Genomic DNA, 23,402 nt, shown 5'->3' on the forward strand with positions numbered 1-23,402 from the left:
ATAAGCTTGTTTCAACGCTTTCACCAAGACATTACTCCCTCTGCTGTGAGAACAAGTAATTACATTACATTATCTTAAGGATCTATAAAGACCTGATACACACTGTTTCAATCATGTTATCATCTCCAGATGGAGTCCAGACTTTAGGCTGACTTGTTTTTAACTCTAAAGTCTATGTTTTCAGAAGCATCAAATAATGCTAGGGATTAACGATTAGCATGCAATTTGCATATATTGTTCAAAAAATATGGTATGGCTCTTTTTTCTTCCATTTTTTCAAAAGTTCAGAGGCAGATTGGATTTAGATTCCACATAAGAAAGGACTGAAATTAGTTGAAAATGATGTGCCTTTTCTGAGGTACGGAAATATTAAAAATATTTTCTAAATTTTCCGTCGTACATAATGACAATATACACAAAATATAAGTAGAAATAGTGACCAGTGCAATTTGAATGGATTAAAATTACAAATGCTATTTGTGTCAGAAGCACCGAGAAAAACAAGACATTAGTCAGATAAAACATGCCTCTCCAGGCAAGTTGTTTTTTTCCCTTTGACTTTATTTGAAATGCCCAGACTCATGGTGTTAATAACTTTTTTTTTTTAAGTACTGACAGCTGCTGATGTAAATGTATTAGGAAATGAGATCACCGGAAGTGACAGGGTAAAAAGAATTATCTCAAATATACAGTATACTTGAGGTATCACAAGTGCCTAACATACTTGCCTTACAATGGAGTTGTTTCACTATTGATTATAATTTCAGACATCACAATAAGCAGCTCCATTAAATTATAGCCAGCCTGCAGTATATTTATTAGGCTGGTGCAGCCATTACAGAATATGTAATTCTTTTACCATATTTCTTATTGATGTAGAATTTTTCAGGTAATTGAATGAGTATGCGGTTAAATAATGATTTGTGCATGGGTCCACTTTCCAAGCAATTTACCATCAGGATTTTTATGGGAAATATTTACTCATAAACAGAGGCAACAACAAGGACAACTGCAGCATGTCCCACTGCCCTGAAACTGGCTGTAGAATGGTTACATTTGGTTGAAAACAAAACAGGAAGCTTGTGAATCGAAGCTTGTGGTGTAAAAGCTGGATTTGTAGTTTGCAGCAGTGAGAGGAATAGACTAAATTGGAATTTTATGCTTGGGTCTAAAATCACCTGGAATCAGTTGCTTAGTTATTGGGAACAGGTTACTGTGTTAATTCAGCACTCTGACACTAATAGGCCAGATTTTCATGCTGCAACACATTATTTTGCTACACAACAATTACACTGACACAAAAAAAAACAGCCACTGTTATAAAAAGCTTTAAAGAGTTAGAATATTTTAACATAAATGTTTTTTGGGCAATTTTGAAATATTAAAATATGCTGCAGATTTAGATTCTGGGCTTTTTTTGTGGTTATTCCCACTATAGATTAATAGAGATATGACTTTATAAAGAAATGGAGTAGTGTAAAGAAAGTATTCCAACCATTACATTACTGGGCCACAAAAGTTAATACCAACAGTCACTCTATTAAATACAAAGTAATTTTACGCTTTGATTTAATTTTTGAATACGTCAAGAATTTCAGCCCGCTGAAAAGGTGGAATTCCTTATTGTTAAGCATGTACTAAGACATTTATAGCTTATTAAAGATTTAAGACACTAACTTATCCTGTAACAAATACTTTTCCTTTTGATAAATTAAAATTAACAGGAACTTGATATTCTAGTTCAATAAGTACGGTTACATACAGAGGGATGACCGATATTAGTTTACTCAAGCCGATATTAGTTTACTTTAACACTCCAATAAAAACTTTCAGTTAACACGAAGGGCCAAAGAAAGTTTTATAATAACTTTTTAATTTACATGGGTATGATCTTCTGATGCTTATGCTCCAGCTATGTTTCAAACCACATTCACTTTCTCTCCCATATTTCTGACAAAATATTTCACCCAAAAACTGTTTCGATATTCCCAACAATCTACAGGCAAAAACTTTGGAGGAACCTTTCAGCAAACAGCGAGTGACCTTTAGGAATAGTGACCTGTGAACTTCTGAATATCCTGAGGGGGGGGGGGGGGGGGGGGGGGGGGGGGGGGGTTAGCCAATGTATAATTAGCTCCAGTTCCTGAGGAAGTCTGATAAAAAGGTTATTAGCAAATCGAAATTTTAATAAAGAAAAGCAAATAAAATTCCTTAAGGGAATCTAACAGCCTCCAATCTAATCTGTAAGTCAAATTGAGAAATTGAATGTTTATTTAATAAAGTACTTATTATTTTTTCACTATGCCATTCTCTCTCCAGGGCAAAAGCGGCTGCATCGTACCACATCAATATGTACAATGTGAGCATATTTCAATTAATTCCAAACCTGTTTGGAAAATAACAATATATCAGGGTATCACAATCTTTGCCCGGTGGTTCCTTTCCCCAGTGTAAATCAAATGGAAAGTGATCACTGTGAGAAGGAACTGTACCCTGCCTGCTTCCTCTAAATCTTCCCACTTAGTAGATCACCTTCTACTGGTATGTGTAGGAAGGAACTGCAGGTGCTGGTTTACACTGAAGATAGACATAACATGTTGGAATCAATCAGCAGGACAGGCAGCATCTCTGGATAAAAGGAATCGGTGACATTTCGGTGACGGGTCTGAAGAAGGGTCTCGACCTGAAACGTCACTCGTTCCTTCTATTCAGAGTTGCTGCCTGTCCCGCTGAGTTACTCCAGCATTTTGTGTCTACCTTCTGTTGGAACCTCTCCTATTGCAAGGTCAGATGGAAAGAATGTTTAGATTATTTTAAGAATGACTGTGATCCCTTTCTATATGTGCAAAACAAGCAAAAATAATTCTGTTGAGAATTTAGCATTCCCATTTTGTTTCTTTACTCTATTTCACACCTTTCTGTGCCTGTCGGCAAATACTCTCCTTGTCCCAATGGGGATAAATTACATTCCCATATATTCACAAGGCCAGAACTCCCACAGTGTACAGGGATGTATCATCAGTTTGTATTGTGTTCCTCTCCACTCTCCCAATCCCCATCCAGTATACAATATGTGCACTCTCTGTAGTCAATTTTCCCCAAATGAATATAGCCTTTGTACTGTGCATTAAAACTTTTTTTTAAAAACGTAACATTCTGAAAATAAGCAGCTGGTCTCTGCGGGCGACTTGTTTGTAATCATGTATAGTCTTTCCGCTGACTAGATAGTTCGCAACAAAAATCTTTTCACTGTACCTGGTTACACGTGACAATAAACTAAACTGAACTAAACCAAACTTGTTTATATTGAAAGATAAACCGAGCCACAATCCCAACAAGCACAGATATACAGTGAAAGGTCTTCTGAAAGCTATTCACTTGGATAAAGAGTTTAAGAAGGAACTGCAGATGTCTATGTGACACCAGACTCACCAATGCGGTTGAATCTGAACTGCTTCCTCAGACAACTGGATATGGACACCATTGAGAGTGAAGGTACACAAAAATGCTGGAGAAACTCAGCAGGTGCAGCAGCACCTATGGAGCGAAGGAAATAGGCAACGTTTCGGCCCGAAACGTTGCCTATTTCCTTCGCTCCATAGGTGCTGCTGCACCCGCTGAGTTTCTCCAGCATTTTTGTGTACCTTCCACTTGGATAAAGATCTGTTTTATCCAGTTGGAACATCGGCCATCTTGCACGATTAATGCAGTGAAATCAAAAAACTAAAATAAATAAACTTTGGATGCATACTTCAAAATGTTTATCAAAAACCAAGGAGAAAGTCAGACTCCAATTTCACATCTAAATTTTTCCAGGGAGGGGAAGAGAAGCGAATGTAACAGAATGTGTAATGTGACAGGATAGCAATGACAACATATGATTGCATATGTAATATTGTAGCAGGATAGGCTGTGGCAGCATGTGGATGTGATGGCACGATGCACCAGCGTGTTTGGTAGGATAATACAGTATGTGCTACCTGACACCATGCAAGATGGTCAGTCAATAGCTGCATCAATAATTCTGGGCAGAAGTCTGGGGGGGAGGGGATGGAGAAGGTTTTGCAGTTACCTAAAATTGGAGAATTAAATGTTCATACCATTGGGCTGTAACTACCCAAGCATATATAAGGCATTGTTCCTCCAGTTTGCGTTCAACCTCATTCTGGCAATGGAGGTGGCCCAGGACGGGAAGGACTGTGTGGGAATGGGAAGAGGAATAAAAATGATCTAACCATTGGCTAGTGTTCGGTGAAATGGTTGCCAAAGTCTAAGCGTGGTCTTACCAATGTACAGGATGCGACATCGGGTAACAATATCTGAAAGATTTTTGATTGTTCTGAAATCCCCAACCAGTTCAGTTTAGTTTTGCTTAGTGACACATTATGGGAAATAGGCCCTTCAGCCCTTCGGGTTCATGCTAACCAATGATCACCTATTCACACTAGTTCTGTGTTATTCCACTTTTGCACCCAGTCTTTACACATAATAGGCAAGTTACAGAATCCACCACCTTAGCTTTCCTCTCACTAGCTCTCCACACTGGAAGTGAGCTGGGATTTTAAGCATTACTCAGGTCTTCCTGGCCCGTAGTTCAGAAACTGCGTCAGATATAGGTGCCCATTTGGTTTTGGTAGATGTTGGTGCCCAATCCTGTACATTGGCAATGACACATGTATTATCAAGCTGCAAATCTTAGTTTGGTTTAGTTTAGAGATACAGCATAGAAATAGACCCTTTGGCCCACAGAACCCGTGCCGACCAGTGATCCCCTATGATAACACTTTCCTACACACGCTAGGAACACTTTACAATTATACCAAGCCAATTAACCTGCAAGCCTGCTTGTGTTTGGAGTGTAGGAGGAAACCAGAGCACCCGGAGAAAACCCACGCAGATCACGGGAAGAAAGTATAAACTCCGAACAGACAGCACCCGCAGTCAGGATTGAACCTGGGTCTCTGGCGCTTTTACAACTCTACCGCTGAGCCAACATGCTGCAAGACCATGGTAGAATAATCACCTACATCTCTTCCAGCTGTTAGGATCAGTACTCTGCTAAAGATCAATGCAATAAAACCTGCAGCAAATAGATTTGTGATCTTCAGTTTATTGAGTAGCGAGTGGACATATGTTACATTTGAAAATCTAATCTGAACAAGCTGTTCCTCAGTCAGCATGATGCTGAGGTGTTGCTATCAAATCCCCATTTAACAAAGAAACTGTCAGCTTTATAGCGTTTAATAGAGCCAAGTACCAAATAAATTATTGGGATAATTGACAGAGTATTTAATTACCAAAATAATTAGTTGGTACAACTCTAATTGGAATGGATATTCTGTGCATGATTTCCAACATAAAATGTAAGAGCCTTAGGGTCCAAAGAATTTATGGAGACACAAGGAACTGCAGTGGAATCTTGAGCAAAACACAAAGTGCAGGAGTAACTCACCAGGTTAGGCAGCATCTGTGAAGGGAATGGATAGGCCGGGTTTTGGGCCAGGAACCTTCTTCAGACTGATTGTAGTAGGGGGAAGAAAACTGGAAAAGAGAGGTAGGGGTGGGATAGAGCCTGTAAGTGATAGGTGAATACAAGTGATGGGCGGTTTCATTGGCAGATTAGTGGGGTAAAAAGGTTAACTCCTCCCTCTTTCCTGTGTCCCTTCACCCATTTCTTCTACTTTCCTGTCCCTGTCCCTGTCACCCTGCTCCTTTCCTCTCCTCCCCATCCCCAAATCTCTCATTCCCCTTTATCCCCCTCTTCCCCTTCCTCCCTGTTCCATTCAACCTATATTCCTCCATCTGTCTTTACATTTCACTCCACTTCTCTCGATATCTGACACCCCTTTGTCTCGGTTTCACCTCTAGCCTTTGTCACTCACTCCATCCATCTACTAATCAAATCTGCCATGACCCATATCCACCTAACACTTGCCCGAAAAGTCGCCCATTCCTTCTCTCCAAAGATGCTGCCTCACCCGCTGAGTTACTCCAGCATTTTGTGCTTACCTTCGATTTAAACCAGCATCTGCAGTTCTTTCTAACACTTACCAGGCTTTGTCTCACCCCCACCTTACGTTTCTAGTTTTCTCCTCCTTTCTACAATGTTTAAAACGTCACCTATCCATTCTCTCCCCAGATGCTGCCTGACCCGTTGAGCTCCTCCAACACTTTGTATTTTTCACAGAATATATATTCTTTTCTAGGTGATCCGACACAATTTTAAAGAGAGCACCTTACATAACTTTGTTATTTTTCTACTTCTTATTCAATGCAACAGAATGACGAAAGTGAGACATAAACCACTGTACTACTTCCATTGTGGGAGGAAAAGAGAGTCAGTAGCAGAGATGGTGGAGCACACACCTCTTGGGCAGCTTTAAATTACAAGGCTGCCCTTCAGACAAACTGACGTTAATCGAGTTCCTTGAGTGTTCAACCAGGGAAGAACATCAGAGCACCATCAAGTAATATCACATTCTCACCCATAGTTTGGGACTGAACAGCAACAATATTAGCAGCTGTCTTTTTTTTGTCGTCAATCAATAGATAGTGACATGGCATCGGCAATCATCATGATTTATATGTGTATGTATGTGTGCGGTGTGTGTTTGTATATATATTTTTATATATATATATATATGTATGTGTGTGTGAGTATGTGCATATATGCACAAACTGAACTATTTTTCCCTGTTTATTATATTGTTTACAGGCTACTATGTGTACACATTCTGTTGTGCTGCTGCAAGTAAGACTTTCATTATTCTATCTGGGACATAAGGCAATAAAACACTCTTGACTCTTGATCAATCTTCCCAACTTGTTTTCTTTAGTTGTCCCAATGAGGTAATGCAGAGAATGACATCTCCCTAAAGAATGCATCTTGTTCAGAAAAAGAGGGAGATCTACAATAATTATAGGCAGCATGAAGTAAATGAGGTGCTTGAGGAGTATAAGGAATGTAAAAAGAATCTTAAGAAAGAAATTAGAAAAGCTAAAAGAAGACATGAGGTTGCTTTGGCAAGTAAGGTGAAAGTAAATCCAAAGGGTTTCTACAGCTATATTAATAGCAAAAGGATAACGAGGGATAAAATTGGTCCATTGGAGAGTCAGAGTGGACAGCTATCTGCAGAGCCAAAAGAGATGGGGGAGATATTGAACAATTTATTTTCTTCGGTATTCACCAAGGAGAAGGATATTAAATTATGTGAGGTAAGGGAAACTAGTAGAGTAGCTATGGATACTATGAGTTTCAAAGTAAAAGAAGTACTGACACTTTTGAAAAATATAAAAGTGGATAAGTCTCCAGGTCCTGACAGGATATTCCCTAGGACATTGAGGGAAGTTAGTGTAGAAATAGCCGGGGCTATGACAGAAATATTTCAAATGCCATTAGAAATGGGAATAGTCCCCGAGGATTGGCGTACTGCGCATGTTGTTCCATTGTTTAAAAAGGGTTCTAAGAGTAAACCTAGCAATTATAGACCTGTTAGTTTGACTTCAGTTAGAGATAATATATATAAGCATCTGGATAAACAGGGTCTGATTAGGAACAGTCAACATGGATTTGTGCCTGGAAGGTCATGTTTGACTAATCTTCTTGAATTTTTTGAAGAGGTTACTAGGGAAATTGACGAGGGTAAAGCAGTGGATGTTGTCTATATGGACTTTAGTAAGGCCTTTGACAAGGTTCCTCATGGAAGGTTGGTTAAGAAGGTTCAACTGTTGGGTATAAATGCAGGAGTAGCAAGATTGATTCAACAGTGGCTGAATGGGAGACGCCAGAGGGTAATGGTGGATGGCTGTTTGTCGGGTTGGAGGCAGGTGACTAGTGGGGTGCCTCAGGGATCTGTGTTGGGTCCTTTGTTGTTTGTCATGTACATCAATGATCTGGATGAAGGTGTGGTAAATTGGATTAGTAAGTATGCAGATGATACCAAGATAGGGGGTGTTGTGGATAATGAAGAGGATTTCCAAAGTCTACTGATTGATTTAGGCCATTTGGAAGAATGGGCTGAAAGATGGTAGATGGAGTTTAATGCTGATAAATGTGAGGTGCTACATCTTGGCAGGACAAATCAAAATAGGACGTACATGGTAAATGGTAAGGAATTGAAGAATGCAGCTGAACAGAGGGATCTGGGAATAACCGTGCATAGTTCCTTGAAGGTGGAATCTCATATAGATAGGGTGGTAAAGAAAGCTTTTGGTATGCTAGCCTTTATAAATCAGAGCATTGAGTATAGAAGCTGGGATGTAATGTTAAAATTGTACAAGGCATTGGTGAGACCAAATCTGGAGTATGGTGTACAATTTTGGTCGCCCAATTATAGGAAGGATGTCAACAAAATAGAGAGAGTACAGAGAAGATTTACTAGAATGTTGCCTGGGTTTCAACAATTAAGTTACAGAGAAAGGTTGAACAAGTTAGGTCTTTATTCTCTGGAGCGCAGAAGGTTAAGGGGGGGACTTGATAGAGGTCTTTAAAATGATGAGAGGGATAGACAGAGTTGATGTGGACAAGCTTTTCCATTTGAGAATAGGGAAGATTCAAACAAGAGGACATGACTTCAGAATTAAGGGACAGAAGTTTAGGGGTAACATAAGGGGGAACTTCTTTACTCAGAGAGTGATAGCGGTGTGGAATGAGCTTCCAGTGGAAGTGGTGGAGGCAGGTTCGTTGGTATCATTTAAAAATAAATTGGATAGGCATATGGATGAGAAGGGAATGGAGGGTTATGGTATGAGTGCAGGCAGGTGGGACTAAGGGAAAATAATTGTTCAGCACGGACTTGTAGGGCCGAGATGGCCTGTTTCCGTGCTGTAATTGTTATATGGTCATATGGTTAATGCAAGGGAATAGATCTGGGATAAAGCCAATGCAACTCCTCAAAACCTGCAATAATTTGCTGTCACTGTATTTGAATTTCTTCCAATGTTGGATGTTGGATCCCTTGACCATAAGACCATTAATCAGGCCTCAACATGTCGTAAATAATTCTATTTCTGGCAGCCCAATTAAATGTCACCCAAAAACTGGTCAAAGCTAGCTGTTGTCATGCTTGTTAGAAAGCAACTTGTGTACTGTTCAATGAACCTCTGGGAACAAGGACAGGAGGGAAACAAGGATAGGAGGGAAACAAGGATAGGAGGGCTGAAAATGCAAGGAATTATTCATTTTTCTACTATTGAGAGATAATCATGACAGCACAGAGGAAATAAAGTTAATTAATGGATTAGATTTGAGGCAGAAATACTTGGGAAATGCAGAGTTATGATAGTATTGCTATTGGTCTAATCTTAGAAATAGCTGCCATCTACCTAGATGGTAATATCATTGGGCTAGTGTGACAGAACATAGTCAGTCTGTTGGTCAAAATGCAGCTGAATAATATAAAATAAGCTCTTATCATTTTGGATAAAATTGGTGGGATTATTATAGTTGATATTCATAGGTTGTGCACAAGTTCAATTTTCAGAATACCTGTTTTTGCAAATAATGACACAGAATTGAAAATGAAGTCATACAGCATGCATGCAGAATCTCATGCTAATCTTTAATTCAAATTTTAATGTATTTCTTGAGTTATATAACTACAGCCGAAACTACTGCCCTTTTATTTAGGTTTGCACTCAAGGATTGATTTACCACCATAGTTGAGGTTTCCAAGTTTATTAAAAGGTCACTTTTGTCCATGATGCACTTTATTGCTCTTGCCAGCATTTTGACCCATTTTCTCCAACTAAATAAGGACAAAACGGAAATAATCGTTTTTGGTGCTAAAAAAGAAAGGCTTAGAGTAACCCAACACCTACACTCTCTGACCCTGAAAACGTCAAACAAAGCCAGAAATCTTGGGGTCATTATGGATTCAGATTTAAATTTTGACAGTCACATCAAATCAGTAACAAAATCGGCCCACTATCACCTCAAAAACGTAGCAAGATTAAGAGGACTCATGTCAGCTCAAGACTTAAAAAAACTTGTACATGCCTTTATTAATAGCTAAATCTTAACTACATTGCACTTTTAACTTTTGCACTTTTTATAATGCATTTTTAATTTTGCTTTTCTTTTCTTTTAGTTCTATTTTATTTCATTTTATTGTATGACATGTTTTTATGTGAAGCACTTTGAGTCTGCCTCGTATATGAAATGTGCTATATAAATAAAGTTGCCTTGCCTTGCCTTGCCTTGTCTTGCCTTGTTACTTGGCTGTTTGAGTGGGCTTCCTATTTTTATAATTATGGGTTACATCCCACCTGGCCTTTTGCTCAAAGGTGAGGCCATGAGCTGAGGACAGACATTTCTTTAGAGATTCTCCTATTTTTACTATTTTTAAAACCTGGCCACTATCCTGACTCTCAGGTCCCAGTTGCTCAAACAATTTCCTAAACAGATCAAAAAGTTGCCTTCAGCACCGAGGTGCTGAACTTAGTACATTCACATCCATAGACATTCGGCTGTCCATTGCTTTAGCCACCTCTTCAGATAATTCAACAATTTAATCAGGCATAATGGTCTGTGCACAACTCCATGTGGGTTATCTCAGAGCAACTGGAAGTCTTCAAGACAAAGTTAAACTGTTTCAAACAGATTAAGGCTACATAATTTGTGAAAGAACTGCAGATGCTGAATTAAATCGAAGGTAGACACAAAATGCTGGAGTAACTCAGAGGGACAGGCAGCATCTCTGGAGAGAAGGAATGGGTGATGTTTCGGGTCGAGACCCTTCTTCAGAATAATGTCAGGGCGAGACAGAGATAGAATGTAGTCGGAGATAGTAAGACTGGTGGGAGAACTGGGAAGGGGGAGGGGATGGAGTGAGAGGGAAAGCAAGGGCTGTTTGAAGTTAGAGAAGTTGATGTTCATACCGCTGGGGTGTAAGCTGGTGTGTGTCCTGCTCAGGGTCTGGACCCAAAACACCAACCATTTCTTTCCACGCAAAGTGCTGCTTGACCTTTCGAGTTTCTCCAGCAGATTGTTTATAGATAATATAATTTCCCCGCTGCCCTTTCTCAGCTCTAAATTGATGTTTTATGCTCAATAATCCAGTCCAAATGACCATTTCCTAACCCCATTAAATGTTCCAATTTAATCAATAACCACTGATAATCCTCCTACTTGCAGTCACATTTTTGTAACTCTATTGTACAGATCTAACGTGATTCATCTGTCATTGTCTTGGATAATTCCACTCTTCAGCAAGGGTTAGAACCAACCAGCTCAGTAAATTGCATAACAGAAATACGCAATGGATCAAGCTGCATCGGTGAAAAGCAAAACAGTTTTTGTTTCACATTAAGAAATTTCCATCAGATCTTTTCTGATGAAACATCAACAAAGACAGTAACTGTTTCTCTCTTTACAGATAAAGCCTGACCTGTGAGTATCTACTGTACTGGAGTTTGACTAATTATTTATGTATGGAATTATCTAATCTGATTGTATAGCATGCAAAACAAAACGTCTTATAGACGCAAAAAGCTGGAGTTACTCAGCAGGACAGGCAGCATCTCTGGAGAGAAAGAATGGGTGACGTTTCGGGTCGAGACCCTTCATCAGGAACAAAACGTCTTATGGGCCTGTCCCACTTAGGCGACTTTTTAGGCGACTGCAGGAGACTATGCAGTCGCCACATGTTCGCAGATAGTTGCCGGGGAGTCGCCTTCATGGTCGCAAGGATTTCCCGCATTCTGGGAACTAGTCGCGGCCTCATTATGGTCACCACAAATTTTTCAACATGTTGAAAAATCAGCGGCGACTAGAATGAAGCCGCCATGGAAAGTAGCGAGAACTCTCGTGCCGTAGGTGGGTCGTCAGGTGGTCCTAATGGTTTGCCAGGAGGTCGAAGGTTCTCGGAGGTTCTCGTAGGTTGTAGCCGGTGCTGACCGGTGAATTTCATTGGCTCATTGGGGAAAAAAAAGGTAAGCAGTAGTTTTCAGAACCAAGGATAACCAACCAGTAATGTTAAATGTCCGTCGAGCGTCACAGCCGTCTATCTCTGGCTTCTTAAAAGTTATCTCCACTCCTTCTCCCTCATTCTCCCCCCTTCTCTCCCCTCCCCCCCTCTTTTAAAAGACTTACCGTACACTGTGCTTTTACAGCGCCACCCTTCCTGTTCATCGCAGTGTGTGTCTGAATCACCTCGGCTTTGCACAGTGTAAATATTTTAGACAGCCCTCCCCCAGCTGGCCCTGTCCCCCGCCTGCATAACGGGCTGGTGAAGGAAGCGATGTGTTTGTGTGTGTGTGTTCCACTCTGATAGTCGCCGTTCCAGTTGCCGGTTTTTAAGGCGACTGCCGGCAACTTGACAGTCACCGGCAGTCTGCTGAAAAATCGCCGAACTGGGACAGACCCATCACTGTACCTTGGTACAAGTGACTGTAATAGAACTAAACCTAACCCTACTTTAAATAATTTCTGCTTGTATTTCTGATTTCTAACATCTGCATTCTTGTACGTTTCGAATTCTACAGGTTATTTTTATCGAAATCTCCATCAAAGTTGTAGACAATAGACAATAGACAATAGGTGCAGGAGTAGGCTATTCAGCCCTTCGAGCCAGCACCGCCATTCAATGTGATCATGGCTGATCATCCCCAATCAGTACCCCATTCCTGCCTTTCCCCTATACTGTCAATAGCTGTGGTTCCAGCACCAAGCCTTGCGTTACCCCACTAGTCACTGTCTGCCATTCTGAAAGGGACCCGTTAATCCCTTCTCTTAGGTGACAACAATTCTGTCTCAGATCATTCTATCACCGTTGTAGTCACTTAATCTGATGGGGTTAGTTCCCTCTGTTGCGTCGTTTTTTCTCCATGTTATTGAACTCCTCTGCTCACCGTCCAAACTTCTCCAAATTAGATGACCGCAACTCCAGTTCAGCCTTGCATCCATTTCCATCAAATAGGAAATTGGTTGTTATTTTCAATGAGGACTTCTGTTGCAACACTTAGCAGGAATAAACTCAGACCCTGTGACCCATGAGCTGTGGATGCAGTTGCTGCCAACCACAGAAGTAAAATACACTGAAAGTTTCATAAATGCCAAGAAAAGCTAAATGCTTCCCAGCTGAAGGGTCAAATCAGGATGTTTTCCGCCTCCAGGCTTATTTTATATGTTGTTGTTGTTGTGAAGGTGGAAGCATTTCTCAAGAGTTTTGAAAGGCCATCTAGAACTCTCAGGGATTATTGTCACATTAATGTTAATCATACTGGTATATCCAGCGGCCATTAACACTCAGGAAGGTCTTTAGCATAAATTATTTCATTATAAATTAGCCTGACTGATTGCTATTTGTCTGACTGTAAGGCAGGTTCTCAGAGTTTGTGAAATGATTAGTTGTTAATAGCATTTCCTAAACAGTCCTGCTGAGAGAGATCTAACCGGCCCTGACTAGCTTGGAACACACTGTGCAAGAAACCCTTCGTTAACTCTTTCTGTGGTGAAAGTCAATTGCATCGAGCTGCCCAGTGATCCACCACAGCAGTGTTAAGCCAGTGCACTAGCTTTAGGATTATGACCCCATGAATTCATAACAACGAGGTATGTCAAAATCTCCAAACAGCATTTATTTAATCGCTCGTTTGCAAAGTGAATGAGTAACTAATATAGAACTGAATTCCAAAGATTATAACATATATTCTTCATTCGGGGAAAGAGCGGTCTCACAAATTCACTTCCTCAACACCCATGGTTGAGAAGAGGAGGACTTGCCAGATTGTTGAAAACTTGACTAACTTCAAAAAAGGAGAATAATCCATTGGTGGTGTTTGTCGAAGGCCCTCCCTGCTGTCTGCCACAGAGGAATCCATCACCAGTTACCCCTCAGCCGTTTCCTCCCACGGGCAGGGGTCCGCTGCCTGAGTTGCAGTGTGCATTCCATCCACCAGAGGCACTGAAGATGTGATCTTGAAGTCCGGCAAGCCCAAGAGAGGGCAGATAACAGCACCAACCTGGCTTTTTGACCTCATGACATGACCTTATGATGCCTTTCTCAAAGTTCGCTGCCAACTTAAATTAGTCTCCATCTGTTGCGTGATCTTAAGAAATGGGTCCTCAACAGAAGCAAACTCGTTGCAAATCCTTGCTGAATCTTCATCCCCAGATGTTTCTCCATCTTTCTCATCATAATAGACAATAGACAATAGACAATAGGTACAGGAGTAGGCCATTTGGCCCTTCGAGCCAGCACCGCCATTCAATGTGATCATGGCTGATCATTCCCATTCAGTACCCCGTTCCTGCCTTCTCCCCATATCCCCTGACTCCACTATTTTTAAGAGCCCTATCTAGCTCTCTCTTGAGAGCATCCAGAGAACCTGCCTCCCTCTGAGTTCTCTCCCTCTGAGGCAGAGAATTCCACAGATCCACCTCTCTCTGTGAGACAATGTGTTTCCTCGTCTCCGTTCTAAATGGCTTACTCCTTATTCTTAAACTGTGGCCCCTGGTTCTGGACTCCCCCAACATCGAAAACATGTTTCCTGCCTCTAGCGAGTCCAAGCCCTTAACAATGCAGTATCTCGTGCCCTACGTCTTTTCATAGTGGTAATCAACAGGAAAAATTAGAGACTCTTTACACTATAGGCAGACTGAAGAAGGGTCCCAACCCAAAACGTCACCAATCCTTTTTCTCCAGAGATGCTGCCTGACCCGCTGAGTTACTCCAGCACTTTGTGTCTTTCTTTTGTATGTACCAGCATCTGCAGTTCCTTTCTACACACTCTTTAACCCATGTTGCTTCCACTTCAGTTCCAAGGTCATGAAAACTTCACTAAACTGCAGTCCGAGCCACTGTTTATGGGTACATTCAAATGTGAAGCTGCAAGATCTCATCAGCTTGTTCTCTAAAGAACGTGAGAAAATGACCTATACATTTAATATCCATAACACAACCAACCTCTGATTACAACACTATCCTGCAACAATCCATGATGAGTGTGGGAAATGTGGATCACTTTCAACATTTCAGGAACCAGCTCTCACTGAAGGCAAATATTGATCCGGTGTGGCAGCATCTACGAAGCGAAGGAAATAGGCAACGTTTCGGGAGGAGCAGCACCTCATATTCTGCTTGAGCAGTCTGCACCCCAGCGGCTTGAACATTGACTTCTCCAATTTCCCTTGCTGTCTCCTCCCCTTCTCAGCTTTCCCTCAGCCCTCGGGCTCCTCCTCTTCTTTTCTTCTTCCCACCCTGCATCAGTCTGAAGAAGGGTTTCGGCCCGAAACATTGCCTATTTCCTTCGCTCCATAGATGTTGCCACACCCGCTGAGTTTCTCCAGCATTTCTGTCTACCTTCGATTTTCCAGCATCTGCAGTTCCTTCTTGAACAGGCAAATATTGATGATGAGTTTCAACTCACCTTAAGTGTGTCAGCACAACCTTAGGCTACTTGAGGAAAACAGTGTTTTTAAAATTGGTCAGCAGTGATTCTTCCCCTCCGCACTGTATCATAACTTGTCTGCAACAGTCATTTAAAACACTGGAGAGACACCATCGATTCTGCCACCATCATTTTGAAATAACTGTTGAGATTTATATTGTATTTTTCAGGTAAACAAATTAATCATATGGGCTTTACCTCAAATAATGTGTCTCCATCCTTTCTTCTCAAAATCTTGACTCCAATGTTGCAAAATAACTGTCAGGGCCCTCCTTCAGTCTGAAGAAGGCTCCTGACCCGAAGCGTGACCTATCCATATTCTCCAGAGATACTGCCTAACCCCCTTAGTTACTCTAGCACTGTGCGTCTATTTTTCATCCACATTATCTTTCCTACACCTCTCCAGTTGCCGCATGGTTTGTGTTTATCTTCTTGGTCAGTAAATTTGGCATCTGGATCTCTACCAGAGAAACGTGGGGGGATGACATTGAGCAGCAGGTACCACTTACTGACACCCCGACCAATACGTTACTCAATAGCCTTTCCGCACCATCTTTCTCGCAGACACATGAAATGAAGCACATTGGTAGCCCACATATAGGTCGAAAATTGTTATTGATTTGAAAACAGTCCCCGATAAGACCAGTGGGCCTATATTACATCAGTCTGAAGAAGGTTCTCGACCCGAAACATCACCCATTCCTTCTCTCCAGAGATGCTGCTTGGTCTGCTGAGTTACTCCAGCATTTTGTGTCTATCCTGATCAGACCACACTGAAGTTGAAAAAAGACAGAGAAAGATATACTCGGCAATATTTTTAATGGTTTTAGTATTTTTTTTTGCTTTTCCTGCATGTTAAAAATAAATTATGTGATTTACAAATGCTGTCATAACCTCAGATTGTTTCATAGTGCTTTGCAGACAACTGAGTCTATGTTTCAGTAATGTAGGAAACTTAAAGACAACTTTCATCCCTCAAACAATATTGAGATATTGACCAGGTACGTTTCATTGGGAGAGGTTGGATGCAACTTTAATTTAGCATTGCATTTGAACAATGATACACCCAAAAGCACACCTCTCTGCAGTGAGGCACAACACTGAGATGTCAGCCCAGATTTTGTGCTCTGGTATTTAGATCAAAGCTTGAAACCAAAGGCTTCACACTCAAGTATATGAGTACAATTGCTGGACCAGAGCTGACCCTCACTGGTCAATCACTCACTGTCGAAACTGTTCAATCCACGGAGAGTCTATGGGTTTGTTCTTAAGGGCCGTCACATCTCCTATTGCTTTTATTCATAATGAAGGAAGACTGGTCGCCATTTATAGGCCTTTCAGAAAGACGTGGTTGAGATTGGGTGAGAGGGTGGTGGGTATATGGAACAAGCTGCCAGAGGAGGTAGTTGAGGCAGGGGCTATCCCAATTTCAGAAAACATTTAGACAGGTACATAGATAATAATAATAATAATAAATTTTATTTATGGGCACCTTTCAAGAGACTCAAGGACACCTTACAAAAATTTAGCAGGTAGAGGAAAAACATGCAAGGGGAATGAAATAAATAGTAGAGACATAACTAGTACACAAATTAAAGACAGAATTCAATTCAAAACACAATATGAGGCAATTCAAGCACAGATGAAAAGGGAGGGGGACGTGGGGCTAAGGATAGGCAGAGGTGAAGAGATGGGTCTTGAGGCGGGACTGGAAGATGGTGAGGGACACGGAATTACGGATCAGTTGGGGGAGGGAGTTCCAGAGCCTGGGAGCCCTGGAGCAGGCCCTGGAGAAGGCTCTGTCCCCAAAACTGCGGAGGTTGGACTTGAGGATGGAGAGGAGACCGGCTGATGTGGATCTGAGGGACCGTGAGGGTTGGTAGGGGGAGAGGAGGTCAGTGAAATATGGGGGGGGGGGGGGCAGATGGTGGAGGGCTTTGTAGGTGAGGACCAGGATTTTGTAGGTGATCCGGTGGGAGATGGGAAGCCAGTGAAGTTGTTTGAGGACTGGAGTGATGTGATGCCAGGATTTGGTGTGGGTGATGAGTCGGGCGGCTGCGTTCTGGACCAGTTGGAGTCGGTTGATGTAGGTGGAGCTGATGCCAAGGAGAATTACGGGCAGGTGGAACTAGTGTAGCTGGTACATGTTGGCCAGTGTGGGCATTTTGGGATGAAGGGCCTGTTTCCCTGCTGTATCACTCGATGACTCTATGAGAAAATACTAGAAACATTTGACGGTCAGTCAGCACCGATGGAAACAAATACAGAGTTAATGTTTCAGGTCTGGGATCCCAGAGTTCTGGTGAAGGGCCTTTGACTTGGTAAGTTAACTTAAAGTTTCTCTTTCCACAGATGCTGCCTGATCTGCTGAGTGTTTCCGCCATCTTTTGTTTTCATTTCAGATTTCTAGCTTCTGCCGTTTTAAGAATGTCAATTACTGTGTATCGCTTTCTGAAATTTTCAATTCATATATTTTAAGCCCAAAAAATGAGTATAATTGCAATGGCCCTCAGATGCTAGACTGGGTCTGAAGAAGGGTTTTGGCCCAAAACGTTGCCTATTTCCTTCGCTCCATAGATGCTGCTGCACCCGCTGAGTTTCTCCAGCACTTTTGTCTACCTACGATTTTCCAGCATCTGCAGTTCCTTCTTAAAGACTTACTTCGGTAATGGGGAAGGTGCTTGAGTCGATTGATAAATATGTTATAGCACTGCATTTGGAAAGCAGTGACAGGATCACTGTCAGCATGGATTCATGAAGGGGAAATCATGCTTGACTAATCTTCTGGAATTTTTTGAGGATATAACAAGTAGAATGGATAAGGATGAGCTAGTGGATGTGGTGTATCTGGACTTTCAAAAAGCCTTTGACAAAGTCCCCTACAAGAGATTAGTGTGCTAAATTAGAGCACATGGTTTTGGGGGTAGGGTATTGACATGGATAGAGAATTGGTTTGCAGACAGGAAGCAATGAATAGGAATTAACGGGTCCTTTTCAGAATGGCAGGCAGTGACTAGTGGAGTGCCGCAAGGCTCGGTGCTGGGACCCCAGTTTTTTACGACATATATATTAACGATTTAGACAAGGGAATTAAATGTGACATCTCCAAGTTTGAGGATGACACAAAGCTGGGTGGCAGTGTGAGCTGCAATGAGGATGCTATGAGGCTGCAGAGTGACTTGGATAGGTTGGATAAGTGGGCTGATTCATGGCAGATGCAGTATAATGTGGAGAAATGTGAGTTTATCCACTTTGGTGGCAAGAACAGGGAGGCAGATTATTATCTGAATGGCATCAGATTAGGAAAAGAAGAAGGTGCAACAAGACCTAGGTGTGCTTGTACTTTAGTCACTGAAAATAAGCCTGCCAGTGCTGCAGGCAGTGAAGAAAGCTAATGACATGTTGGCCTTCATTGCGAGAGGATTTGAATTTAGGAGCAAGGAGGTCCTACAGCAGTTGTACAGGGCCCTGGTGACACCGCACCTGGAGTATTGTGTACAATTTTGGTCTCCTAATTTGAGGAATTACATTATTGCTATTGAGGGAGTGCAGCGTAGGTTCACCAGGTTAATTTCCCGGAATGGCTGAACTGACATATGATGAAAGAATGGGTCGACTGGTCTTATATTCACTGGAAATTTGAAGGATTAGAGGAAATCTTATAGAAACATATAAAATTCTTAAAAGATTGGACAGGCTAGATGCAGGAAAAATGTTCCTGATGTTGGGGGAGTCCAGAACCAGGGGTCACAGTTTAAGAATAAACGGTAGGCCATTTAGGACTGAGATGAGAAAAAACGTCTTCACCCAGAGAGTTGTGAATCTGTGGAATTCTCTGCCACAGAAGGCAGTGGACGCCAATTCACTGGATGTTTTCAAGAAAGAGTTAGATTTTACTCTTAGGACTAAAGGAATCAAAGGATATGGGGGAAAACAGGAACGGGGTACTGATTTTAGATGATCAGCCATGATCATATTGAATGGTGGTGCTGGCTCAAAGGGCCGACTGACCTATTCCTGCACCTAATTTTCTAAGTTTTTTTACGTTTCCATATATATATTTTTCTGACATTTTAAGGAAATAAGAGCACCTGCTGATCCCACCCCTGCATCCCTTGCCCCATGCCAATTCCATGAAAAATCTTTAAAACCCGGTGTAGAAAACTTAACATTGGCACTGTTTTTACTATTCAACTTCTTATTATGAATTCCTGGATGTCTTGGGGAGAGGAGTAGCAATATTGCTAGATCTTTTTATCAGTGGATTTGAAAAGATCAGTATATTGTAACATCTGAGTCGAGGGTTTCATTAAAATCTCAGAAACGATGTTTTAGGAATTCATTAATCTTATTTCACGATTACTCAGCATTGCAGGTAGCAACATGAAAGCCCTCTCATGTAGCCTGGTAATTGGTGGAAGTGTTTAACAGTGAACCTTTAAACACAGAGGGACTATAACCATTGAAGAACAGTGGTAGAAGTGACTATTTAAAGTGCATGTGAATACGTTTGGGAGCTGGTGGTTATCACTTGCTTCAGACATTAGAGATGGTGCGGCTTGGGGTTGAGCAGGGGTTTACTGTAGACAGGTGTCAGCTCAAACATGATGTTAAACAACAGGCCGGCAGCTGACGAAACACTGAGAGACAAAGCCAGCACTTGCCCCCAGTCACTCCCACTGCTGCCACAGACTAAAGTCAAGATGGCTTCAGCTGCAAATTTCTGCACTTCTTCTAGGGACAGGCAGACCTTCTTCCCCATTCAAAGTTCTGCTTCTGCTGGTGAGTCACCATCATTTATTCAATGACTGGTGAATACACAAACCTTTCTCCCCTTCCATCCAGCTGCCACGAGTATCATGAACTAAAGAAGATCCTGTCCTCTACATTGCTCATGCATGACAGCAAAGTAACAAAAATCACAGTGCACATTTTTGATAGTCCCTTGGAGTCCAGGTCAAAAAATGTACTTGGCTTGCATCTACCTAGACTAACCTACTGACACCAAGGTAAATTTAGCACCAGGGAAAATGAGCAGTCCATTTGATTTTGCATCTCACTTCACGATAGCCTAAGATTTGAAACATGTATCCAAAGCGTCATTAATTACATAATGAGCTGCACAAATTGCAAATACAGATGTCAAAGCTGTACAAATGATATTATGTATAACAATATTAGCAGATCAGCTAAAACTAGTCTCAATAATTTGCTGCACTGGATGGGTGCATATCAGTTCCTCACACATGGCTAAATGGGTCCCTGGTGGGAGACCGCTTTTCGGGGCTTCCGCAGCGGCGACTTCTCCCGCCCGAGTTGCGGGGTTGAAGAGCACCTGGAGCGGGTACTTACCATCGCCCCGCGCGGCTTGGAATGGCCGCGGGACTTTGCGAGCGCCCGCTGGGGCTCTAACACCAAGACCCGGTGCGCGACCTTGCATCACCCGGCGTGGCTTTAATGGCCGCGGGACAATCACCATCGCCCGCCGGGGGCTTTGACTTTGACTCTGACATCGGGGGGGGAGTGCAGTGGAGAGATAAGTTTTTTTTTGCCTTCCATCATAGCGATGTGTAAATTGTGTTGTGTCTCGGGTCTTTTTCGTTTTGTAATGTATGGCTGCAGAAACGACATTCGTTTGGACCTCAACGGGGTCCAAATGACAAATAAATTGTAATGTATTGTATTGTATTGTATTGTATTGTAAATGGCAGCTGAAACCAATGATTGACCCTTATTCAACAGAATAGAGGAGAGGAAACAGAGGAAGGTTTTTAGGGGTAGCAGTTGCATTCACTGGACTTGGTTATACAGCAGTTGTGACTGAAATCTAGTCAGCTAACCAGGAAATCTTTTACAAGTGGGAATAAAAAGAAGAGCGATTTTTTTCTTGAATAGAGATGTCAAGCATCTTAAAAATACATGTTCCAGCCTGCTTTAAGATTCACGTCTATTTTCAATATACTTTTTGGCCAGATAAATGACCAATTCTGAAAGTAGACTGGCAACCCCTCACAATCTGTCTCATGCCAAGTCAATACTAGTTCTACGTAAAATACAAAGTGCTGACGAAACTCAGGGGGTCAGGCAGCATCTGTGGGGGGGAATGGACAGATGATGTTTCGGGTTGGAATCCTTCTTCAGAGCCTGAAGAAGAATCCTGGCATGAAATGGCACCTGTCCATTCTTTCCACAGGTGCTGTGTATCTCCAGCACTTTGTATTTTGCTTAATGTTACAGCATCTAGAGCTCTTCATGTCTTCCGTCATACTGTATTAAGAGCATTCATAGTAGACCATTCCCTCCAAACCCCCAATCCAGCTCCACTACTTCCCTGGTCTACAAATTACTTCTCTTCAGATAGTTACTCAGCTCCCTTTTGAATGCTACATTTGAATCTGTCTCAATTCCTTGCATTAGCAGTGCAATCTGTGTAAAATAACTTCTTTCATTAGTCACTTTTGGTTGTTTTTGCCAATTTATTTTTTATCTCCTAATTTCTGCGAATAGAAACCCCCTACCCTTTCTATCCACAGTCTTCATGATTATAAGTACATCTCTTTATAACCTCCTCTCTTCCAAAGTAATCCACCCCCAACTCTCCAGTCTGTCCATGCAACTACAGTCTCTCATCCCTAGGATCATCTTGGTAAATCTCTTCTTTCACCAAATCCTTTACATTGTTCCTAAAGTGCGCTCCCAGAATTGGACACAATATTCCTGTTGTGGGTGAGCGAGTGTGTTTCATTAATGTGATTAATCTGGTGCTGTTTAGGCATTGTACGTTGGAAATTACAGGGCACTTTGCGAAAGAGTTCAAATGAAACAGGACATTTATGAAGATTCATCTTGCTTTTTCAACAAATTGTGTATTTATACCAATATATCTTCGCGTTCTTGTAACCTTTTTAGTACCGTGCCCTTCGGTTTAGATTGTGTCTTCTTATTCCACCTACCAAAATGTAACACTTCAATTTTTCAGCATTAAACTTCCATTGTAACCTAGCTCCCCATTCAACCAGCCTTTCTACATCTCCTTAATATCCATTACTATCCTGCACAGAATTCACTAAACCACTTACTATTGCAAACATGTATCCAATTTCAATGAATGGATTGGAATGGACTGATTTTGCATTATAGATCTACATAATTGTTCAATTTGAAATTACTTGGTTACGTTCATGGGATACAGTTGCCTAACCTTAAAACCTGCCGAAAATCGTAAGGCAAATGGGGTTGGTGCCAGAAGGACATGGTCAAGCATTGTCCCAGCGCCAACTCTTACCGTTGTCACCCACCCAACTTCATTGATTAGCTCTTGAAGAATTTATTGCCTTCTGATCCGAGAATAGACAATGCACGTTGAAGACTACAACATTTTAATAGTTTATGAGTCATTCATATTTCTGTCTGGGTGAGTCTTAACTCTCTGTACTAAATGGAGTATAATGTTTGCATTTGATTGTCTCAAAAATTGCAGTTTGACAGGAATTAAATTGAACTCAAGCTATGTCCACACCCAGGTGTGACTGTTGCAACCCACAGAAAATATTTTAATCCCACCTTTGGCCTTCAAACAAACTTAAGTTTCAATCACCCCTTTGTCATGACAATTACTTCCACTTAAATTCGTAACTTTTGACATATTTTTGGCAGAGTTTCATTCTTGACACTGAATGGTTGCATGTTCCTTGCTCATATCTCTTGATCCAATAACTCTCCCCTCCACCCCTACACTCCCATAGACCCCACACCACATTAGATCCTATTTTTGTTTGTTTAATCTCTTATAACATTTTGCACATTGGGATAATCAGACACTACTGTGCCTGATAATAAAAACATGCCACTTGTGTCAGCCATTGCTCTGAAAAAAAAACCAACCCATTCAGCCCAGTGTGAGGTGAGAGCCTGGCCAAGCTGGCCATCCGCGAGTCACGGCGCCAGATGGTGGAGGGCTCTACCCGAGCCAGCTGCCTGCCCCTTTTCCGGGGTTACGTCCGTGCCCGGGT

At 41.6% G+C, this 23,402-nt stretch overlaps 1 protein-coding gene across 8 annotated transcripts in view; it reads right to left on the reverse strand.

Moving 5' to 3' along the window:
- The window catches only part of LOC129709739 (UPF0500 protein C1orf216 homolog), a 240,470-nt gene that overhangs the window by 174,485 nt on the left and 42,583 nt on the right, over positions 1–23,402 (reverse strand). For 2 of the 8 annotated variants that reach the window (XR_008725560.1, XR_008725568.1), the window contains exon 3: positions 4,066–5,541. The exons of the other annotated variants lie outside the window; for them this stretch is intronic. The gene's annotated coding sequence lies outside the window, so the exon portion shown is untranslated. Of the gene's footprint in view, positions 1–4,065; positions 5,542–23,402 lie in introns of those variants that run through there. 8 annotated transcript variants of the gene reach the window in all.

The sequence above is a fragment of the Leucoraja erinacea genome, chromosome 26, assembly GCF_028641065.1.
Source record: "Leucoraja erinacea ecotype New England chromosome 26, Leri_hhj_1, whole genome shotgun sequence".
Lineage (NCBI taxonomy): Eukaryota > Metazoa > Chordata > Chondrichthyes > Rajiformes > Rajidae > Leucoraja > Leucoraja erinaceus.